Source organism: Amblyomma mixtum, chromosome 10, assembly GCF_055824585.1.
Source record: "Amblyomma mixtum isolate Tamu chromosome 10, ASM5582458v1, whole genome shotgun sequence".
Taxonomy (NCBI): Eukaryota; Metazoa; Arthropoda; class Arachnida; order Ixodida; family Ixodidae; genus Amblyomma; species Amblyomma mixtum.
In genome coordinates, this window is record NC_143021.1 from 3,940,980 (window position 1) to 3,962,139 (window position 21,160).

Below are 21,160 nucleotides of genomic sequence, written 5' to 3' on the forward strand. Positions count from 1 at the left end.
ACGAATAGCGTGCCGCCCTCATTAATCTACCTTTGCTGTCATATTTGTCATCTTGGCCTTTCTTTTTGTGGTCTGTCGCAGATGCGCATGCGCTCACGGTGGCCTTTTCTTCTATGTTCTACGAAAAACGTGTTCAATAAACATAGTTGGAGTCAGCGCCCGTCCTGTCATGTTCTCTGTATATTCGTCCTAAAAGTTAGCGGTGCTTAAATTTGAACTAAAGAAAAAGCATGTCCAGAAACGGGCAAGCGTTGGTCCAGGCTGCGTATTGACTTTGCGGGGCCGGTCGATGTACCCATACTGCTGATCGCTGTTGATTCACATAGGAAATGGATCAAAACAGTATCCCTGAAAAGCACCACTGCCCACGCTACCGTGGATGCCCGACGCACTTTGTTCGGCACGTTCGGATCGCCCTGGACGCCGGTTTCTGATAATGGCCGGCAATTTACAAGTGCTCCATTTCGGGAGTTTATGAAGCTGAATAACATAGCCCATCTCTGGAGAGCACTGTATCATCCGCAGTCCAATGGGCTCGCAGAACGCGCCGTGCGAACTCTTATAGTTCTTGAAGAGCTTCTGAGGGTCTTTGAAAACACGCTGGGCAAGGATTCCGCACAGGTACCGAAGGACGCGGCAGGCCGGGGGCAGTACCCCAGCGGTACTCCTTACGGGCTCCAAGCTCCGTTCCATACTGGTCGACGCAGTGGCACCACCGGGACCTCGCGCTCTGCAGTCTCCAGTTGACTGCCACGTTGCTGGTGTGTTGCGGCCGGGGGAACCTGTGTGGGTAAAGTACTTCGGGCGAGGCGAGCCAGGGATCCCGGCCCGAATAACGTGATCGGATGGCACTCGCATGGTGAACGCCGATGGTCCAGAGGGGGAGCACACATCGACCAGATCAAGCCATGTATGGGGGAGCATGACCTGAACAACGGAGCCTGTGACCCTCATCGCCGAAATAGAACCGCCAGCCCCCAAGTAGTTGGGACGCCAGGACAGGAGCCAGGAACACGCGACGCTGTCACAAGCACCCCGACGCCAGCAGTGCGCTGCCGGGCCGGACACGGAAACCACCATACCTCTATGTGCAATGGGGTGAACGAGATGTTACACCGGAATGACATCACTCCAGCTTACAGTTATCGCCGCTGTCCTCCTCCTCACACTCGTTCTCTAACCGTTTCGCACAACGCCTATGTTAACACGCATCAAAGCAATAAACGTCGTCTTGGCCCAGCCACCGCTGTACATGGTGAGGATTTTTCTCAACCAATTTGACAATCACACATCATACCATTCAAAGATATTACCAAAACAGAAGGTTCTTAATACAATTACCACATTCATTTTTCTTTTTTTCTCTTATGCCTTCTTATATTAAGAAAAAAACACTTATTGATGACATTATCAATTGAAAAGGCAGCCATCTGGTAACTGAGAGGTATGGCCAAAGGACAGTGCTAATTGCAGAGACATGGGACAGGCCCTTGGCCTTCAGTGGGCGTAGTCCGGCTGATGGTGATGATGATGATCGGGCATTTGTAGGGTCTTGAAGCCGAACTTTCACTCGTTATCTGCGTATTTATCGCGACGTGTCAGTTATAAGCGTCTCCCTGGCTTTCTCTGAGAGAAATAATGATATGAGCGGCAAATTCCTCAGCGCTGGCCGAAAAGTCCTTACACATTGTATTTATATCTCGAAATTGCTCGAGTACTGACCCTTGTTTTTTGGAGTAAGTAACCTATGCTGTTAATTGCTCTCACGGATTTCATGTCCAGTTAAAAAAATGAATAGAAATGTGCTAGCTTTTTGTCTTAGCTCATCAGAAAAGAATAAATATAAAATAAAAGCATAAATTTTTTAGGGCGACCCAGTGTTTGGCAAATTTTGTCACTAGTTCTGCCTGCTCGCTTCACGATAAGCAGTCATTAAATACGACAGCGAGGAACAATGCTCATTCAGGGCACTGAATAGTACCAGTCGAGTTAACATTGTTAACATTGGTGTTAACATTAATTTGTAATCTGTTGGCGTCAGAACAAGGAGCTTTCACGCGAAGCGACGTCACGACGCCGTCGCACGAGCGAGCAACCACGTCGCTTGCAGCGCGAAGACCCCAAAGAGTGCAGGGCAGCTGCGCCGGCAGCCACTGGTGATGGTAATCCGGCCCTCGATCCTCGTCCTGACGGGCGACGACCGGTTGATGTACAGCCGTATGAGCTCCAGGACTGTGACACCTGCGGCGAAGTGCAAGGGTTACGTGGAATGGCAGCGCCTGCATCCTCAGTCTGTTTTAAAGCATAATTAGGTTCTTCTCGTAAAGTGGACCGTTCTTCATTTCTTCTTACTGTTTTAAAGAAAATCAAGTTTTTGTTGGTCTTTTTTTGGCAAAACAGCCACTTGACGGTGCGAAAAAGCTTACATTGTGTTTAAAAGTTTTTACTTTTACGCGACGCTTTTTCAATTTGAACAGAATGTAGATTACCGTGTTTATAACTTAAAGAAAGATCAATCAAGCTTTGAGGCATCAAAAATATATGAACGCCAGCAATTGAACGGAAACTGAATTCGACAGACGGGAAATCAGCCGCCGCGGTGGCTCAGTGTTTGTGGCACTCGGCTGCTGACCCGGACCAGGACGAATTTTTCTTTAACTACAAAGTTCCTGAGAAGGCTGTATAGCTTCATTTGTAGCCGTATGGCTGCTCTTGGGTGGATGCCAATGAGTAATTACTCCCTCATTACAAATTTACTCCACCTTCGGGGATTCCCCTAAACATTTGACCAACACTGTTCCCACTTCGAGTTATTGATCAATTCGTTCTCGCCCTACCATGAGCTTACCGTCCCGGTTACCTTAGTTGGTAGAGCGACTGCTCCGGTGAAGCGGTGGTCCCGGGTTTGAACCCTGGACCAGGACGAATTTTTCTTTAGCTACGAAGTTTCTGAGAAAGCTGTGTAGCTTTCCTTTGTAGCCGTATGGCTGCACTCGGGTGGACGTCAATAAGTAATTACTCCTTATTACAAATTTACTCCACCGTCGGGGATTCCCTTAAAAATTTGACTGACCCGAAAAACGCGAGTTCGATCCCGACCGCGGCGGTCCAATTTCGATAGAGGCGAAATTCGAGAGACCTGTGTACTGTGCGATGTCAATGCATGTTAAAGAACCTCAGGTGGTAGGAATTTACTGAACCCTTCACTACGGCGTCCCTCACAGCCTGAGTCGCTTTGGAATGTTAAATCCCAATGAAGCATAAACCAGAGTCGAAATCACTGTTCCCAAAATCTCTCCATCAATTATCTCCCCAAAACAACCTTAACAAGATTCAGGATTGGTGTAAAATTTGGCTAATGGAGCTTAACCGTCACAAATGCAACGTACTCTCTTTTCATCGCCGCTGTAACCCGCTCGTGCCCTTCTATCATATCGACTCCGTTCCTGTGCTGCCAGTAGAATCATACAAATATTTGGGTGTAAACTTGTGCGCTGACCTCTCCTCGAAAACGCATATAACTAACATCATGCGCCCAAGCATGTTAAGTTATTAGCTTTCGAAGCAATTGTGAAATCGAAATTAGAATACGCATCACCCATTTGGCACCTACATCAAGCTCATTTCATTAATGCACTCGAGCTTCCGCAGAACCGCGCCGCTTGATTTATTCATTCTTCATACCATGACAGCACAAGTGATACGTATCTGAAATCGCTTTCAGGCATAGAGCCACTCTAGCTGCGCCGCCGCACAGGCAGTATTTTATTATTTCACAAGCTATTTTACAGCCATCTACGAGCTACACCCTACATGGTCCCTCCATCACGCATATCTCACCGCACTCTCCATCACCGCCAGATCAGCCATCCACGTTCACGCACCGTCACCTTCATTTTTTTTTTCTCGCACCGCCGCGGACTGCAATGACGTTGCAACAATAACCTGTCCCGCAAACTTCGCGCGCAGAGCATAGATATATTTGTAATCATAATAACGCATGATTACTTTCTGTCGCACCAAACATTGTACCCACCCTTTATGTAATGCCCCTGAAAAGTGATCTTTAAGGAAATAAAATTGATTGATTGATTGATTGATTGAAAAGAGAACATAAATAAATAAAGACAAATTGTTTTCCACGTCGAGAAAATATGCGTAACTGATAAAAAACGCACTTGTTTTGAGGAGGACTTTGAGCCAGTCGGTCAAATATGTTGAATGAGGGGAAGCCGGACCTCAAGAGCACGTACGAAACGATGCAGACCAGACGAGCGCTACTAGCAACCACTAGGTTTATTGGAATGAAAAGCTGAAAGTAAAAAGCGCGGCCGCTCATACTGTCTTGATTTTAAAAAAAAATTGCGGGACACATAAGCTGCTTCTTAAGCACATGACATGATCCCGCTAATGGCTGGCTTCGGCGGCACGGGGTCCTCTGTGCATATCGCATCACAGCAGCAGCAACAGCAGCCTGACTACGACCACTTAAGGTTAAAGGCCCCTAGCACATCTGCTGCGGCTACCCTACCCTATTTCCGCGAGCTTATTTGTCTCAGCCGCCCACCTAACTTTCTGCCGCCTCCTGCTACACTTGCCTTCTCTTGGAATCCAGTCCGTTACTGTTAACAGCCATCGGTCCGGTTATCATGCCTTTTGTGTGTGTGTTTCGTCCTTCGTCCTATTGCGCAAGAAAGTACTTTTCAAAGTGACATATGTCCCTTCAGTTTTACTGGTTTATGGGGTTTAACTTCCAAAAGCGACTCAGGCTATGAGAGACGCCATAGTGAAGGGCCCCGGAAATTTTGACGTGCTCTTTAACGTGCACTGATATCGCACAGTATTCTGGTTGTTCAGTGCGCATAAGTTCTGTTTAACTGGTAGCGATAATTACTCTAACTGGTCAAGCGAATTGCTGAAACAAATTAACTAAGCGTTTGTTGGCCACTTTGTAGAATGAGGCGGTCGCACAAGGCCTGTATACTATCAACGCCAAAAAACGCTCCTGAGTTGTACAAGGAGCGCGCCCGGCTCACAACCCAAAAGTATTTTTTTAAGCGAACGTGCTCGTGCAAAGACGTCACTGCTACGCCCCGAGCACGGAAGAGCCTTCTCGTTAAATGGAAATTACTTGACACTAAAAGACACCAAAGGCTTTTCTCGATAAGAGGTCCTAGAATGCTATTTTCATTAAAACAGCAGTAGTAAAATGGCAGTTTGGGCGAGTTGGTTCAGTTGCAAGTTCAGCGCAGTGTGTGTCTCCTCCCCGTTCTTGTCCTGTGTCCTTGCGCGGTTTTATTACAAGATAAAAGAGCAAATGCCTCGTTCCGCACAAGACGTACTACGGTGGAGCGTTGGGCCCCTACTGCATAAAAGCGCGTAAAAATGCTTGAGTAATCTTTCCGAAAATATGTTACAGAACGAACATATTAAAAAGGTTTCTTCTAAACTAAACAAGGATGTGGGTGCGTTGAACTGTAGTCACCGGATGCTTTCAGTTCACGTTAAGAAACTTTTGCACAAAGCTGTGGTTAGTTCTCAGATTAACCGCGGCAACCTTGTGCTGGCGGACACTTCCACAGCTAACATGAAGAGTTCTATTGCTTGAAAAGAAGGAACTCCGTACAAGAAAAACACTCTCAAATTTTGACGCAGTGAAAACTTTTTCGCAAACAAAAATTTAAGGAAGCTGAAAGTCTTTTCCCGCCCAGGCTGCTGTGTACCTACAGAAAACCATTGCAAAGAATTGATACAGTTTTAAATAAAGCACACCTTAAACGAACCACGCCGCCGCGGTGGCTCAGCGGTTATGGTGCTCGGCTGCTGACCCAAAAGACGCGGGTTCGATCCTGGCCGCGGCGGCTAGAATTTCTTCGGAGGAGAAATTCTAGAGGCCCGTGTACTGTGCGATGTCAGTGCACGTTAAAGAACCCCAGGTGGTCGAACTTTCCGGAGCCCTCCACTACGGCGTCTCTGATAGCCTTAGTCGCTTTGGGACGTTAAACGCCATAAACCAAACCAAACCTTAAACGAACCACCATCAGCTGCATTTCAGTTTTGTTATCATCCAATCTGGTTTCTTTCTCTCCCTTTTCACGTTGTAGCTGTGTGGCAAATAGGAGCGAAATTATCCATCTAAATGGTTGTCAGCTCATAAATTTTACTGCAATGTTGCGCACAGACTTATTCTGTCTTTTCTTTTTACATGAGCATTAAATTTGTCTAAGCGTTTATTACGATATTCCTCCTTGAGTTTTCCGTACGTGTACCAAACTCTGAATTTCAAGTTTTTCTTTTGCAGCTATGTTGAAATGCGGAAGAACACTCCTCTGAAATAACAGTATTCGCTAAACGACCGTACTTTTAGCCATGTCATTGCGGTATGAAGCGGCAGTAGCATTGACAAGCTGCGGTAAAAGCAGCCTTTTCCTTTGCCTATCTCTTTTAGCTATTTTGTAAAAGTAGCCGTAGTGAACATGACACTAAAATTGATTACTACTGCCCAGAACATTTCTCATTTCTCCCAAGAAGCGCTCTAACATGTCTACGCAACACCCATGTAGGGACTAAAAGTAAAGAGGGATTGTTGCTTCCCGGCCCGGGCCTCTGTGTGTGAGCTGTGTTGAAAGTCACAGAAGCCCACAGTGTACAAAACTTCACGAAGAGCACGGAAGCCGAGCACAATTAAACTTAGAGCTCCAGCTTTTCGTTCTCCCTTTTTTAAACGGGAAATCAGAGACAACGGCGCGGGAAGGGCTTTCCCATTACTTTTCCCCAAACCCGAGCAGTGGAAGTCTGCCATCACGCGGGGCAGAAATGTACGCACCAGTGTTGAGAATGTCTTTCTTCGGAAGCCTCTCGAAGATCGCATGCGCTGTGCCGTTGAACATGGTCTGGGGCACCACGTAGCGATACGTCTGGTTCCTCTCCACGTTCATGTACATCGGTACGCGGCAGTCAGTACAAATGGTCTGTAGCTTGGCCACCCTCTGGTACGCCCGAAACTTGACGTTGTACTCCACTCGAATACCTGCAGAGAATGAAGAGCTATGACCAGTGTGGAAGCAGCGAGGCCTAAGGCGCACGCCATAACACAGGCAACACTAGCCCAACAGCGCAGCTTTCTGGAAAGGAAGGCTTCAAGTTAAACACATAATGTAACAATCACAGGCGGAAATGCAGCGGAATCTACAGATAACGACCTTGCCCCGTGCAATCTTCGCATTGATCGCTGAGCAGCTGGACTGGTTCCGGGGAAGGGGCTCAAATTCCGATCTATCGCAGTCATTTCGCTGACGCTCAGGTGGTTCTGTTTGGGAATTCCACTTTGCGTCATACATACTACGCTTCGACCATGCGCAACTACTTCCATCCGAGGTTACTTATTGTATCCGTCGCACTTAATGCGCGTGCAAATTTGCCCAGAATGTGGAGATATGTGGCAATTTCGCGTTTGCTCTTGCCGCTGCGTCATGAACATGAGTGAGAATTCTCTCACCGACGGGATTTCAGACGAGCCGTTTTTCAGGATACTTTATGATGAGTATACCATGGCTCTACGGTACCCGTGGGAGCGTTCCAAGCATGGAAGTACAGCAGCCTCTCGTAAAATTAAGCTGTTCCATGAAGGCATTTTCTTAAAGAAATGTTTGTTGAAAAGTATTGAAATCGAATTCAATGCAGTGCTCACTAACTCTGTCACTAATCAGTAATCTAATGTCAGTGCTCACAAATCGCATTGAAATTTTCTCCCGACGCAAGTAAGGCAGCACCGAGGCAATACAGTTCAACCTTAATGCAACGAAGTCGCTAAAATCGGCGCTTTACTTCGTTACATTGAAATTCCGCTACGTCGAAATTCGTCTCTTGGCATGCAAATAACATTCCAAAACGTGCCGCGGGTGCACGGAAGGCACGGAAAAGCTTTTAATTCCGGTTAAAGTAGTCCGTAACTTTCTTTCGGGCCTTCTTAGCGAGCAACAGTGACATTACGCGCCGTTCATAGGCCCACAAGGCCTGCATGGCCTCTTCGGGCCCTGCAGAGTCCGCGAAGCGCCTCACAGTGTCAATCGCGTCGACAACCTCGCGGGAGGTGGAGACGTCGTCACACCCGTCTTCGCAGTCCGCTTCGCCTTTGCTCTCACCTTCAGAATCTCCGATTACCTCGTTCAAGATCGATTCTGTGGTCACCTCTTCTATCTAGTATTCTATCTCGACGCCTTCCGGCACAGGACCATCGCTGCGAAGACGCTCCCATGACTGCTGAAGTTCTTGCCCTTCCGTGTTTTCAAGCACGGGCGCACCATCACTTCCTTCATCCGCCTCTGGAGAAGCTGCTGTGGCCGCGGCTACTGCTAGGCCTGCTTTACGAAAGCAGTTTTCTAATAATTGCTTTGGTATTGCGTTCCATGACGTGGACAGCATCTAGAGCGCTTGGAACAAATCAACTTCTGTTGATCGTTCCAGCCGAATGTCGAGCAGCAGCTTGTCAATCAGTCGTCGGAGATACGAACACTTAAAACTGTGGATTATGACCTGATCGGGTGGCTGGATGAGCAAGGTGCAGTTGGGTGGAATAAACTTAAGTTCCACATGTCCCAGCTCCATGTCCCCAATGTGGTGAGCGGAACAGTGTCGAGGACGAGGCACACGTGGCGTTCAGCATCCTTCATGTCATCTTCAAGTGTTTGCCGCCAACTGCGGAAAATGTCGCTGGTCATCCATGCTTTTTTGATCTATGCGCAGGTAATTCCAAGCTGCCATGAATTCTTAAAGCACTGTAGGTTTTTGCTGCGCCTGATCACTAGCGGCAAACGCTTGTCACTCCCGTCCATGTAGACGCACAGGAGGACGGTGACACGCAGCGTGCTGTGCCTCCCGCCGTGGCATCAGTTACCTTTCAATTCCAGCGTGCGATTTGGCAGCATCTGGTAAAATAGTGCAGTTTCGCCTGCGTTATATACTTCTGCCGGATCGTAACGTTCGAAGATTTCCGGGGGCCGATCCTGTAGCGTGAGCCGAAGAGATTCTCCGCTCAACGTTTTGCCTACGATCGAGTGCCGGGCCTTAAATCTATGCAGCCACCCGCTGTTGACCTGGAAGTCGTCGTGGCCAAGCGGGCAGGCGAAATCTTTCGCCTTTGTTGAAGGGCCGTGCCACCGAAGGGGATGTTTTGTGCGCGAGATGACACGAACCACTTAAAAACAGCTTTATCAACATCTTCATATGTAGCTGCCTTCAACCTTTTGCGCTGGCCGCGTGCTCCTTTCTTGATGGAGTCGATGATTGTATTCGTTGCATTCAAAATCGTGGAGAGCGAGCTCTCAGGTATACCGAACCGGGCGGCGACGTCCTTCTTTTTGCCCTTTGAGACGGCTTCAAATATGGTGGCCTTCACTTCAATGGAGAGGACCTTGCGCTTTCCACTCATGCTGCCGGAGGCGCCAGGCAGGCATGCAAGCAGTGATCCGACTCGCTACAGCAAAGTGCTGAGCATACACTGCGGCTGCCACGCTGATGCACGTTGCGCATGCCTATATGTATATATATATATATATATATATATATATATATATATATATATATATAGGCATGCGCAACGTGCATCAGCGTGGCAGCCGCAGTGTATGCTGCATGGCAGCCGCAGTGTATGCTTTCTATATATATATATATATATATATATATATATATATAGAAAGAATGCCTATATTTATATAGAAAGAAAGTAGGCCTAAATCCCTAATCAACTACGCTGCCTGACCGCTGCTAGGGTGGCTGCGCCAACTCTTATGCCACCTTGTGGAGTTGCTGAACACCACGTTTGCGTCTCCGCCGCACTACACCAGATGACGCGGCAATCTCTGCAGTCATCATCATCATAAACTATTACTTTCTAAACGCGTTCTGCACTGCTGTGACTTCGCTGCTTGTCCGCGCTGTGCCCATTTTCAGGCTACGCTCTGGTGGGCACTCCAGTCAGCCACTCAAGTTCGCGGCACACCTCGGCTCATTACGCCATGCTCTGCGCCATCAATGAAATTTTGTTACATTGAAAGTCCGGCGAAATTTACTTTGTTGTAGTGAGCTAAAGAAACCTGTGATGCCGCTGAGCGGACTGAAGCACCTTGCTCTTGCCTACATCTGGTCATAATGCCAAAACTGTGTGCACGTATCACTGATGGATCTGCGTAACCAAATGCATCGACAGCAGCTTTAGTAATCGCCGATCAGCAGACGACTCGGAGATTCATTTTAGGACACAAATCTACTCAACAGCTTCAGAGCTTGCTGCCCTTCGGGGAGCAATTCGCCACATATGCGGAGAACCGCCTCAGGAGTGCTGCATTTTCACAGACTCTAAACCTGCTCTACAAATGTTGGGATGCTTCTTACGCCACACCTCCTACCAGGCTCTGTCTCTTGATATAACTAGACTCCTTTCATCTGCTCAGGAAAAATGCCTCCGTATAGTGTTATGGATCCATGGTCACTGCGGACTCGATGTAAATGAAACTGCTGACGCTGAAGCAAGGAGCGCCTTCAGCAGTGGTCTGCGGACAGGCGTGCCGTTCTCTAGACGGGACACCATTCCTCTTCTTTCGGGATCTATAACGAGTGCGATGGCTAGATACTAGCCACTCGATACAGACACTCGGACATCCACCTTGAACAGCTAGATCTTGCGATGGCCTTTTCTATACCTAGCAGAATGCCACCCCTTTTACATGCCTAATACACAGGTTACGTTTAAACGTCGCCTTCACGCGCAAGCACTTATATTTATTTGGACAAGAGAACTCCCTGGACTGTTCCACATGTGGCGTGCTAGAGACTGTATAGGCTTGTTTTAGTGTCGCGCCCAGCATATGCACAAGAAAGACTCATGCTAGCCTTTATTTTGCACTCTTTTGACAACAGGCCCCTCTCGGAGGACTCGATCCTCGGCGCATGGCCGGATAGTTCTAGAACTCTACAAGGAACGCGAGTGCTCTCACGCTTTTTTAAGCGATACGGGCCTTGACTGGCGTTTGTAAGGTTAGCAAGTGTGCCTTGTCTTTTTTCATCTGCCTCCTCCCATCACCATCACCCCCCATCGTGACCCTCTTTCTTCTCTTCCCCGTTCCCCAGTGCATAGTAGCAGGCACAGCTACGATTGCACAGCTACGATAGTCCTCCATAAAGACAGCACTAAAATTCTAATAAGGAAAGGCGTCAGGTAGGGAGACGCGACCACGCCATTGCATTTCACCGCCTGTTTACAGGAGGTATTTCGGGGCCTGACATGGGAACAGTTCGGGATAACAGTCAATGGAGAGTACCTAGGTAATCTACGATTCGCTGATGACATTGCCCTAATATGTAACTCAGGACATGAACTGCAAAGCATGATCAATTAGGTAAACAAGCAGAGCAGAACGGCCGAACGGTAAAAATCATCATGCAAAAATCAAAGTAATGTTCAACAGTCTAGCAAGGGAACAGCAGTTCGCAGTTGGTAGCCAGGTGGTAGAGGTAGTAAGAGAATATGTCTACTTAGGGCAGCTAGTGACCGCTGATCCGCATCATGAGAGGGAACTACCAAAGCTCTTAATTGGGCTTGGTTGTTATAACTGCTCACCGCTCACCGGTTGCTCACCGCCTCAAAAAAGTAGCGAAAAGAAACGGCGTCCCGGTAGTATTGACAGCGCTGAGAAAGTTGGGCAGGCCATGCAAAGTCGTCAACGACGGCAAGAAGAAGAATGCCTGCCCCAGGAAGCATTGAACGAAACCCGTGGGATGTCAGAAGGGCGTTGTGTGCAGCATTCCTCTACCCTGCGGTAAACGCTACGTAGGACAAACAGGTCGTTGCCTGAATGAAAGATTGCAAGAGCATCAAGTAAAGGTTTCAGCAGTTGCAATAGATGGCCACTTGGGCGAACATTGCAAAAAAATGCCCTCACAAGCCTGCGTGTACTCCAAAGTGGAAAGAAACCGCTGGCATAGGGCAAATGAGCACAAGGGAGGGCAGGGAAATACTAGAGGCCCTTTCCATTAAACAGGCTGGAAACGAATGCGTGAGCAGGCCCTCTGTCGATCTCAGCAATAACGAAACAAGGTTCCTAGAACAGTACGCAGCCCTCCATGGGTATGAACTTCCGCTACTTTTGCTCCTAGCCGGTGAGCTCGCGTTTAATTTTTTTTGCAGCCTTCGTTTTGTTTTGGGGGGTTATACATACCCCTGCCTACCAACGTAATATTCTTTCTGCCTTCTGGCTGTACCTGTGTATTTGCGGCAGTAGTTGCCTCTATCTTTGTATGTCTTTTTCACTTGTGTTGTTTTCACATTCGTTTCTAGGTTTTAATGATCTTATTTGAAATCTCTGTTTTACCCGGGGCTGCCTGTACACAGGTCTGTTTCAGCCTTTATCTTGCCTTCTGCAAGCTTCGTTCACCACCACTGTTGCGTCTTCGTTGTTTTCTGTGCTCACTGTCAGACCAGTCAGACAGAGACTTGTGATGGTGACCAAGAAATGACCCCTTTTAATGTTCCGTCGCGAAATATATGCAGGCAGAACGGTCACATGACTTATGTGAGAACTGGGTGAGGGAAAGGAAGGTATAGCGCATATCTCAGAGCGTATCGGTGGGACAGCCACGCGCACAGTGTTTTTCAGGATGACTGTCACATCTTCCCCTGCTTTACAAGCACTGTGTGTGCCCGCAAAGAAACACAACTACACTTCAGCATTTAATCATTGATACCGAGTCTTTTCGTGTGTACGATGCACCCATATCGCGTCGTTCTTTGCACTGGTATTGAAGTTGAATTTTCAAGTATGCTCGCTTGGGTATTGGATGACTGCTCCGGCACGATGGTCTTGCCACGCGAATCAAAAGCACTTCGTGCGCTCACGTCGTTTGTGCTTGTTTCTGTAAGCTGGCTGCTTTGTCGACCCTGGTCGACCGGTGCGGGGCTGTTTTCTTCGTCAGGCAGTAGTACCAGATGACGTCTGTTTCGGCGTATGGCTCCCATTTCAGTCTGGCCCAGTAGGATCTTGGTGTCGAAGACGGACAAAGGACTTTGCCTCAGGCGCACCTGTCTTTCAGCCACACCAGATTACCTGCAGACAAACTGGGAAGAGGTCTAGCAGCATGACGTCTGTCAAAATGTAGCTTTTGTTTCTGTCGGCACTTTTTGTCTTGCTTCTTCCAAGAAGCGTCGACTACTCGAGCCTTTAGAGCGCATGGCATGCATGGCACTCTTGAGCGCAAGCGACGGCTCATTAGCAGTTGCGCCGGTTAGCCCCGGGGTATTTCTATAGTTCAGCAAGGCAATGTAGGGTTCGTGCGATTTTTTCAGCAGCCTGTTTAGAGTCCCTACCATGCGCTCAGCTTCCCCGTTAGCCTGCGGGTAACGGGGCTCACCGTAACATGACTGAAGCCGTAGAATCTTGGAAACTCAATGAAAGCAAATGAGATGAACTGTGGACCATTATCCGATATCACCGTTTTCGGGATCTCGTGCCTGGCGAAGATGCTTTTCAGATGCTGGATGACCACCTCTGACGATGTTCCTCGATCCAGCAGGGCCAGCTTAGGATACCTGGAGTGATAATCGACAACAGTGAGATAGACAGCTTCTTTCATCTCGAATAAATCCACTCATATTTTTTCCCATGGAAGCTCCGTTGTTTCAGAGGGTATCATTGGTTCAGAAAATTGGGTGCGCTCTTGCGCACAGGTTGGGCAACTAGCTATGGTTCTTGCGATTTCCTGGCTTATGCCATGCCACCAGACCGATACTTTAGCATTTGTGCGGCAGCGGACGACGCCCTGGTCTCCCTCGTGGACTCGTTGCAGCATTTCTTTCCGCGGCGCTCGTGGAATTATTAGCCTGGAGTCCTTGAGAAGTCGCTTCTTGCACACCGTGATGTTACCGTGATATTTATTTATTTGGCAAATACTGCCGGCCTGTATTACAGGCCTTAGGCAGGAGTGGGGTACAAACAAAAAAAATGACAAGTACATTGCAAAAGAAGCAGATAGCGAGCAGAGCAAAAATCAGAACATACAACACAAAATTGAATACAAAGGCAGAGAACATGTAATTACATTGAACCTGGCAGCAAACGAAGGGATCGGACTGGGTCCAAAACAAGGATACATAAGAGCCCTATACATCCTTCATAGCTTGTAAAAATAAATTGACCGATTCGCAATTGACAACATCAGCAGGTAAACCATTCCACTTAGTGATAGTATGAGGAAAGAACGAGTACTTAAAAACATTTGTTTTACATGAAAACGCGGTAACTTTCTTAGTATGGTAAGAGCGCGTAGGTCGTCGAGATGTGTGCTCAACTAAAATTCCTTCCTGTATTGTTAGTTTATTGTGATAACACAGATAGAGTAACTATAATTTTTCACGATGACGGCGCATGGCCAGCTGCTCAAGTCCTGCGGTTTGCAGTAGGGCTGTTGGGGAAATATTTCAACTGTAAGAATTAAAAATAAACCTAGCAGCTTTGCGTTGGACATTTTCTATTTTAAGTTTGTTACTTTCGGTCCAGGGATCCCACACTGCCACAGCATATTCCAACATTGGCCGAACAAATGTTTTATAAGCTAAAAGCTTTATTTCTTGTGTGGATTGTGCCAGCGTTCTTCTTAAGTAGTGCAGTTGTCTTAGAGCTTTTTTTTTCTATATATGATATGTGCTCGTTCCATCGAAGGTCTGAGGCTATCTGAATTCCTAAGTATTTAAAAGCGTTGACAACTAAGAGGGGCTCATTGGCTATACGGTATGTAAAACTTAAAGGATTCTTTTTACGTGTCACAGCTACTGTCTTGTTTGAATTCAAAGTCATTTGCCACGTGGAGCACCATTTTTCTACTGCAGACAGTGAATCGCTTAAAAGGAGTTGATCTTCAGGGCTAGAAATTTCTTGATAAATTATGCAATCGTCTGCGAAAAGCCGTATTTTAACATGTACGTTGTGAGCTATGTCATTAATAAATACTAGAAAGAAAAGGGGGCCCAAGACTGAGCCCTGCGGAATACCGGATTCTACTGGGACAGCATCAGAGAGGACACCATCAACAACCACACTTTGACGTCTATGCGAAAGTTAGGCTTCGATCCATGAGAGTAGGCACTCGTGTTTCAGTATAGGTTTTAACTTCTGCAATAATTTTTGATGAGACACACGGTCGAATGCTTTCTCAAAATCAAGAAAAACAATATCAACTTGATTGTGCCTATGTAGTGCTGCCGCTAAATCGTGAACTGTTGCAATAAGTTGTGTTACTGTGGACAGACCGCGACGGAACCCGTGCTGACGGTTATCAAGGACGTGGTTCGCCTCGAGAAAGTTAGTCAAGTGTTTACAGATGATGTGTTCAAGCAATTTTACTGAAGTGCACAAAAGAGAAATTGGCCGGTAGGAAGAAGGTGCTGATTTGTGTTGTTCTTTGGGAATCGGGGTGATTTTTGCGAGTTTCCATTCACTTGGCAATTCAGAGCAGTTTAGCGATTTCCTAAATATTAAAGTTAAATATTTGGCGGACCATTCAGCGTACCGTACCAGAAAGGCATTAGGTATTTCGTCAATCCCTGGCGACTTCTTTGTGTCCAAGTTAAGCAGAAGAGCTAGCACACCTTTCTCAGTTATGCAAATGTCACTGATTGGTGCCAGATCATCAAAAGAAGAAAATTGTGGCTTGCAGCCGTCATCGTGAGTGAATACTGAGCTGAAGTACTGGTGGAGCGCCTGCGCTGTTTCTAACTTGTCGTGCATACCTGCACTGTCTGCAGAAAGGCCAAGAATCAATTTCTTGCGTGGCGCGAGATGTCGCCAGAACTTGCTTAGAGAAGAAACAAGGAAATTTTTCATACGTACAGTATGGAATTGGTGTTTGGCTGTACTGATAGCGTTCCGCAACGACAGGCGTAGCATGAAAATCTTATCTGCAGTGGCCGATGACGGACGCTTTGAGTGTTGTTGTCTCACTTTCTTAAGCTTACGTCCCAGACGCGCAATATCTTTTGTCATCCAAGGATTGCTAGTGCGCAAACTTTTCCGCTTTCTTGGCACAAAAGCGCTTATAAATTGGTGAACTAAGTTTTTGAAGAAGCCCCACATGTGCTCAACGGAGGTACTCTGTGTTTCGTACAAGCACGAAAAGGAAGAAAATGAAGTGTCTAGTGCATCTAAGATATCGTCATCACTTGCACGTGAGAAGATCGGGATAATTGTCTGTCTCTTCTGGAGCTTTGATATAGGGCCCAACTGCAAAGTTAAACTTGACATTTTATGGTCTGATATCCCCTCTAAGACAGTCACACGTGGTGTTCGGCGTAGCAGGTTGCCAGAAACAAGAAACAGGTCCAGAACTGATTGAGAGTCGTTTTGTACACGGATGGGCTCAGTGACTAGTTGTGTCAGGTTATGACAGAACACTACGTCGAGAAATAGTTGGAAGGCACCAGTGAGAGCCACCGGAGTATCAGGCAACCAATCTATTGACGGAAAGTTAAAATCACCCGTCAATAAAAAATTGGCTGAGCGGATTTCGTTTCGGCATAGGAATTCATTAAGCTTTTCTAGAAATATGTTATTCGAATTCGGGGGACGGTAGAATACTCCAATAATTAGGTGACATTCCTCAAGGAATACTTTGAGTATAACACTTTCTAACCCCTCAATGTTTGGCAACCTTGAGACCCGCAAAGACTCTTTGTATAATATGGCAACGCCACCACCGCGGCCATCTCTGTCTCTCCGGAAAGTGTTATAACCGCAGGGTGTTATTTCAGAATCATAAATATCAGGATGCAGCCACGTTTCTGTCACGACTACAACGTGAGGATTATGTGCCAGGACAATGCTCTCTAAGTCAGTTACTTTATTCAAAATGCTTCGGGCATTGACATTGATACAACGGAAGGTCTTATTAGAACAATCATCTATTCATTGTGACCGTTTGGAACTGCGGCGTTCTCCAATTATAGGAACTCTTTTCTTCAGAGTGCTGTCCCACTGAAACACTTCGTCGGTTATTTTAATCTTATCGTATACTAGATTGACTTTCTTGCCTTCTTTTCTCTCCTCAGCTGTACTATCCCATAGGTACTTTCGAATAGTCCTTGTGGCAGTGGAAAAGTCGTCAGATACAGAAATGCTCTTTCCTTTCAACTTGTGGCAATTCTTGAATATGTTTACTTTTTCACGGTGGTCGATTAGTTTAATAATTACTGGTCGCGATTTGTTTGTTTGTTTGCGCCCTAATCGGTGAATTCTCTCTATCGAAGACACCTCTACACCTAATTTGTCATGAAATAAGTTTACTACTGCCTCCGAAAGTGATTCAGAAGTCTCATCGGCCATTTCAGTCATGCCATATATGATAACATTGTTGCGCCGACTTCTGTCTTCAAGTTCTACCAGTTTTTTCCAGGCTCTGAATACTGCTTTCCAGGTCAGTAATTTTACTGCCTAATTCCTTTATAGTTGACACGGATTCATCTACCTGCTTTAAGTTTGCTTCTATGCCATCCAAGCGGTTATGAATAGCTTTCTGTCCTTCGAGTAACTGTTGGAGCAGCTCTGCTGTATTACCAGGCCCAGGGTTACTTTCGACATCTCCGCAAAGCATGAGAAGAGCAACAAAAACATTCCGGATGCGCGAACATAAAGTACACACACTGTGAGGGCACACCAGCTGGACGAGGCAACGATCACTGGTTCGAATAGAACCATATTTGTTACTGACCTGCGTAAAAAGCAGAAATGGGTTCATGGCGATGTTGTCGGAGGGCCAGCCGATGTGCCCACTAAAGGAATCCCAGATCGGACCGCTCCTTATGTAGGGCGAAGACGATGACGTGCGAGGGGGCGGTGTTCAGTTGGTGTCGATACGGCATGACTTTTCGTGTGCGCAGGCTCCGATCAGGTGAGTCTGATAGGTTCGGCACACTGCTTCTTCCGTTGCGCTGTCCGTCAGAGCAGTTCCTAGCGTCAATATCTGCGTAAAAAGCAGAAATGGGTTCATGACGATGTTGTCGGACGGCCAGCCGATGTGCCCACTAAAGAAATCCCAGATCGGACCGCTGCTTATGTAGGGCGAAGACGATGACGTGCGAGGGGGCGGTGTGCAGGCATTGGTGTCGATACGGCATGACTTTTCGTGTGCGCAGGCTCCGATCAGGTGAGTCTGATAGGTTCGGCACACTGCTTCTTCCGTTGCGCTGTCCGTCAGAGCAGTTCCTAGCGTCAATATCTGCGTAAAAAGCAGAAATGAGTTCATGGCGATGTTGTCGGACGGCCAGCCGATGTGCCCACTCCCAAAACTGTTTTAGAACTTCTGGCAACCGGCCCTTTTCAGGCCAACCGTACACGCACGCTTCGAGCAAAGAGGCGCACTCTGGATCCTTTGCCTGCTTTGAGCGTATGCGGTTCAGTACGTTATCCGAAAACGAATATCGGACAACTCCGTCCACGTATGACGAGACGCAATATTGAGACAGTGCTCCGATGGCTAGTCCCGTGTTCATCCCTCTGGCTCGAGAAAGAGTGTTCGCCGTAGTGATACTTTTGCCTGGGACGTGTGTAAGTGTGAACGAGTATCGCATGAGACGCATCTTGAACCTCTGAATTCTAGGTGGCAGAGGGTCAAGGGGATCACGACCTAGCAGCAGAAGGAGGGGCTTGTGATCTGTCTCAAACATAAACGTGATGCCTGTCAGGAATTCGTCGAAGCGCTCCGCCGTCCAAGTCGAAGCCAACGCTTCCTGCTCAATCTGCGAATACCTCTGCTCAGTTTTCGTGAGCGATCTAGAGGCATATGCTACAGGACGCCTTTCGCCTGAGGGCTGATTTTGGAGTAGAACTGCACCAAGTCCTTGCGAAGACGCGTCCGCCGACACGATTGTCGGGTACCCGGGGTTATACCTTGCTAGGCACCTTTTCGAGCTGAGAGTAGTCTGGATCTTCTCAAAGGCTTCCTCTTGTCGAGTTTCCCAAGACCAATTCGCTGTCATTGCTGAGAACGCTGCGTAGAGGCGCCGACATGGACGCAGCGTCAGGAAGTTACCTTGCGAGGTGGTTCATCATGCCTAGCAAAGAACGAACTTCACCGACGTTTTGAGGTCGGGGCAACTCTTTGATGGCCCTAACCTTTTCAGGATCTGGGCGCACACCGCTGCCGTCGAAGATCATACCAAGAAAGGTTACCTGCTTGACAGAGAAACCACATTTTTCTTTGTTGAGGGCCACGCTCGTCTGTTGCAGCCGGTTGAGCACTTCACTGAGGCTACTGTCGTGTTCCACTTTTACTTGCGGTACACCAAAATGTCGTCCATATAATTCAGCACAACGCCTAGGCCTTCTAGGACTTGCGAGAAGTTTCTTTAGAAAATTTCTGGTGGGGATGTGTTCCCGAACGGTAACCTGCAGTAGCAGTACCGCCCATACGGCGTAATGAAAGTGGTCAACTTTTGGGACTCTTTGGAAAGCCGTAAGTGCGCAGACGCTGTGTTCTAAGACTGCTCGACCGTACCAAGAAATTTCTTATCAGGTTCGGCAATGCCGTCGAGATTCCCGTCTGCCTGCTTCTTTTTTCGGCACGCTTTTTCGAAGCGGCCCAACTTTCGGAAGAATCTGCACCTTTCTTGCCGTGCTGGGTAACTGCTTCTCGGATGGGACAGACCGCCACAGAAGCTGCAGCTCTTTTGACGATAAGTATACTCCTGCCCGCGTGAAAATGCGCTCTTTCCCCCGGCTTTGCTCGAATATACTGCGCCGACACTAGCTTCCGGGACAGTATAGTCGTTGCCTTTTAGCTCGGCTTGCTGTTTCTTCACCGTTTTGCTCGTACGCGCTCTTGCCAAAGCAGCGTTCAGTGTGAGCTTCGGATCCATCTGTAGTCCTTCCGACAGAGCCTCATCTCGTAGACCGACTACGAACATGTCTGTAATTTGGCGGTCCCTCATGTCTTCGAACTCGCATTTGTCTGCTAGCCTGCTTAGCTCAGTTGCGAACTGGTCTACTGTTTCGCCCACCTGCTGACGGCGTTGATTAAAGCCAGCACTCTCGCAGACTGTACTCATGGTGTGGGCAAAGTAGCCCTGAAACTGCGAATTTACGCAGCTAAGGTCTATCATTTCTTCATCTTTGACATTTAGTGACCGTAGAGTCTCCCGCGACTTTCTGCCCATTGCATAGAGCAGAGTCTTTACTCGAACTTCGGCTGTCTTCTCGTGTAGTGCAGAGGCGAATCTGCAGTCGTCCAGTTCCTCCATTCAGGCGGGCCAGTCCGCGATGTTCTGGAAATCGAAGGGCCTCGGAGGCTTGATTCCCGCCATTCCAAGTGTTGATTGTCGCCTGTCACCGGGACCACTTGTTCTTGTTGCAGCAGCTTCTGGTCACCCGCTTGTTGGCGGTGCTGTTGCGGTGCCTCATCGGAGCCGGCCTTCATCCCACTTCTGACGCCATGTGAGACCAGTCAGACAGACGCTCGTGATGGTGACCAAGAAATGACCCCTTTAATGTTCCGTCGTGAAATATATACAGCCAGAACGGTCACATGACTGATGTGAGAACTGAATGAGGGAAAGGAAGGCATAGCGCGTATCCCAGCGCGTATCGGTGGGATGGCCACGCGCACAGCGCTTATCAGGATGACGGTCACACTCACCTTTCATCTTTTCCCCTCGGGTTCACATCATCTTTCATGATTTCTTCACCTCTGCATTCCAGTTTATCACTTTTAGTAAGGCCCGTGGCTTTTTGTAACACGTGGCTTTTTAAGTTCCATTATCACATTTTGGCGCGACTGTAACATTAGGCGGCACCAGCGGCGCGGGTAAAGGAGGACGGAAGATAAAATATTGTATAAATACGGCCTTTCCGAAGTAAAATTTAAGTCGCAAGTCTAACGTTTGTCCTGTCTGCATTCCTTCCGTGTGCGTCTCCCTTGTGCGTTAGCCACTATGTCGAATAATAAGAGGGAAATCACTAGATGATGATGATGATAACTGTTGTACAACCCATGAGAAAGAAGAGCGCATTGTTCTCACTTGGCAGCTGGTTTCTGGCTCTGCTTGCCACGCTGAGTCGAGGGTGTCCGAGACCACTACCCCCCCACGATCTAAAGGTGTCTGGGAGCGGGCGCTAAGGTGCGC

At 47.7% G+C, this 21,160-nt stretch overlaps 1 pseudogene; it reads right to left on the reverse strand.

The window, feature by feature from the left end:
- Positions 1-19,516: 19,516 nt before the first annotated feature.
- Positions 19,517-20,341, reverse strand: LOC149325008 (uncharacterized; annotated as a pseudogene).
- Between the last annotated feature and the right edge of the window lie 819 nt (positions 20,342-21,160).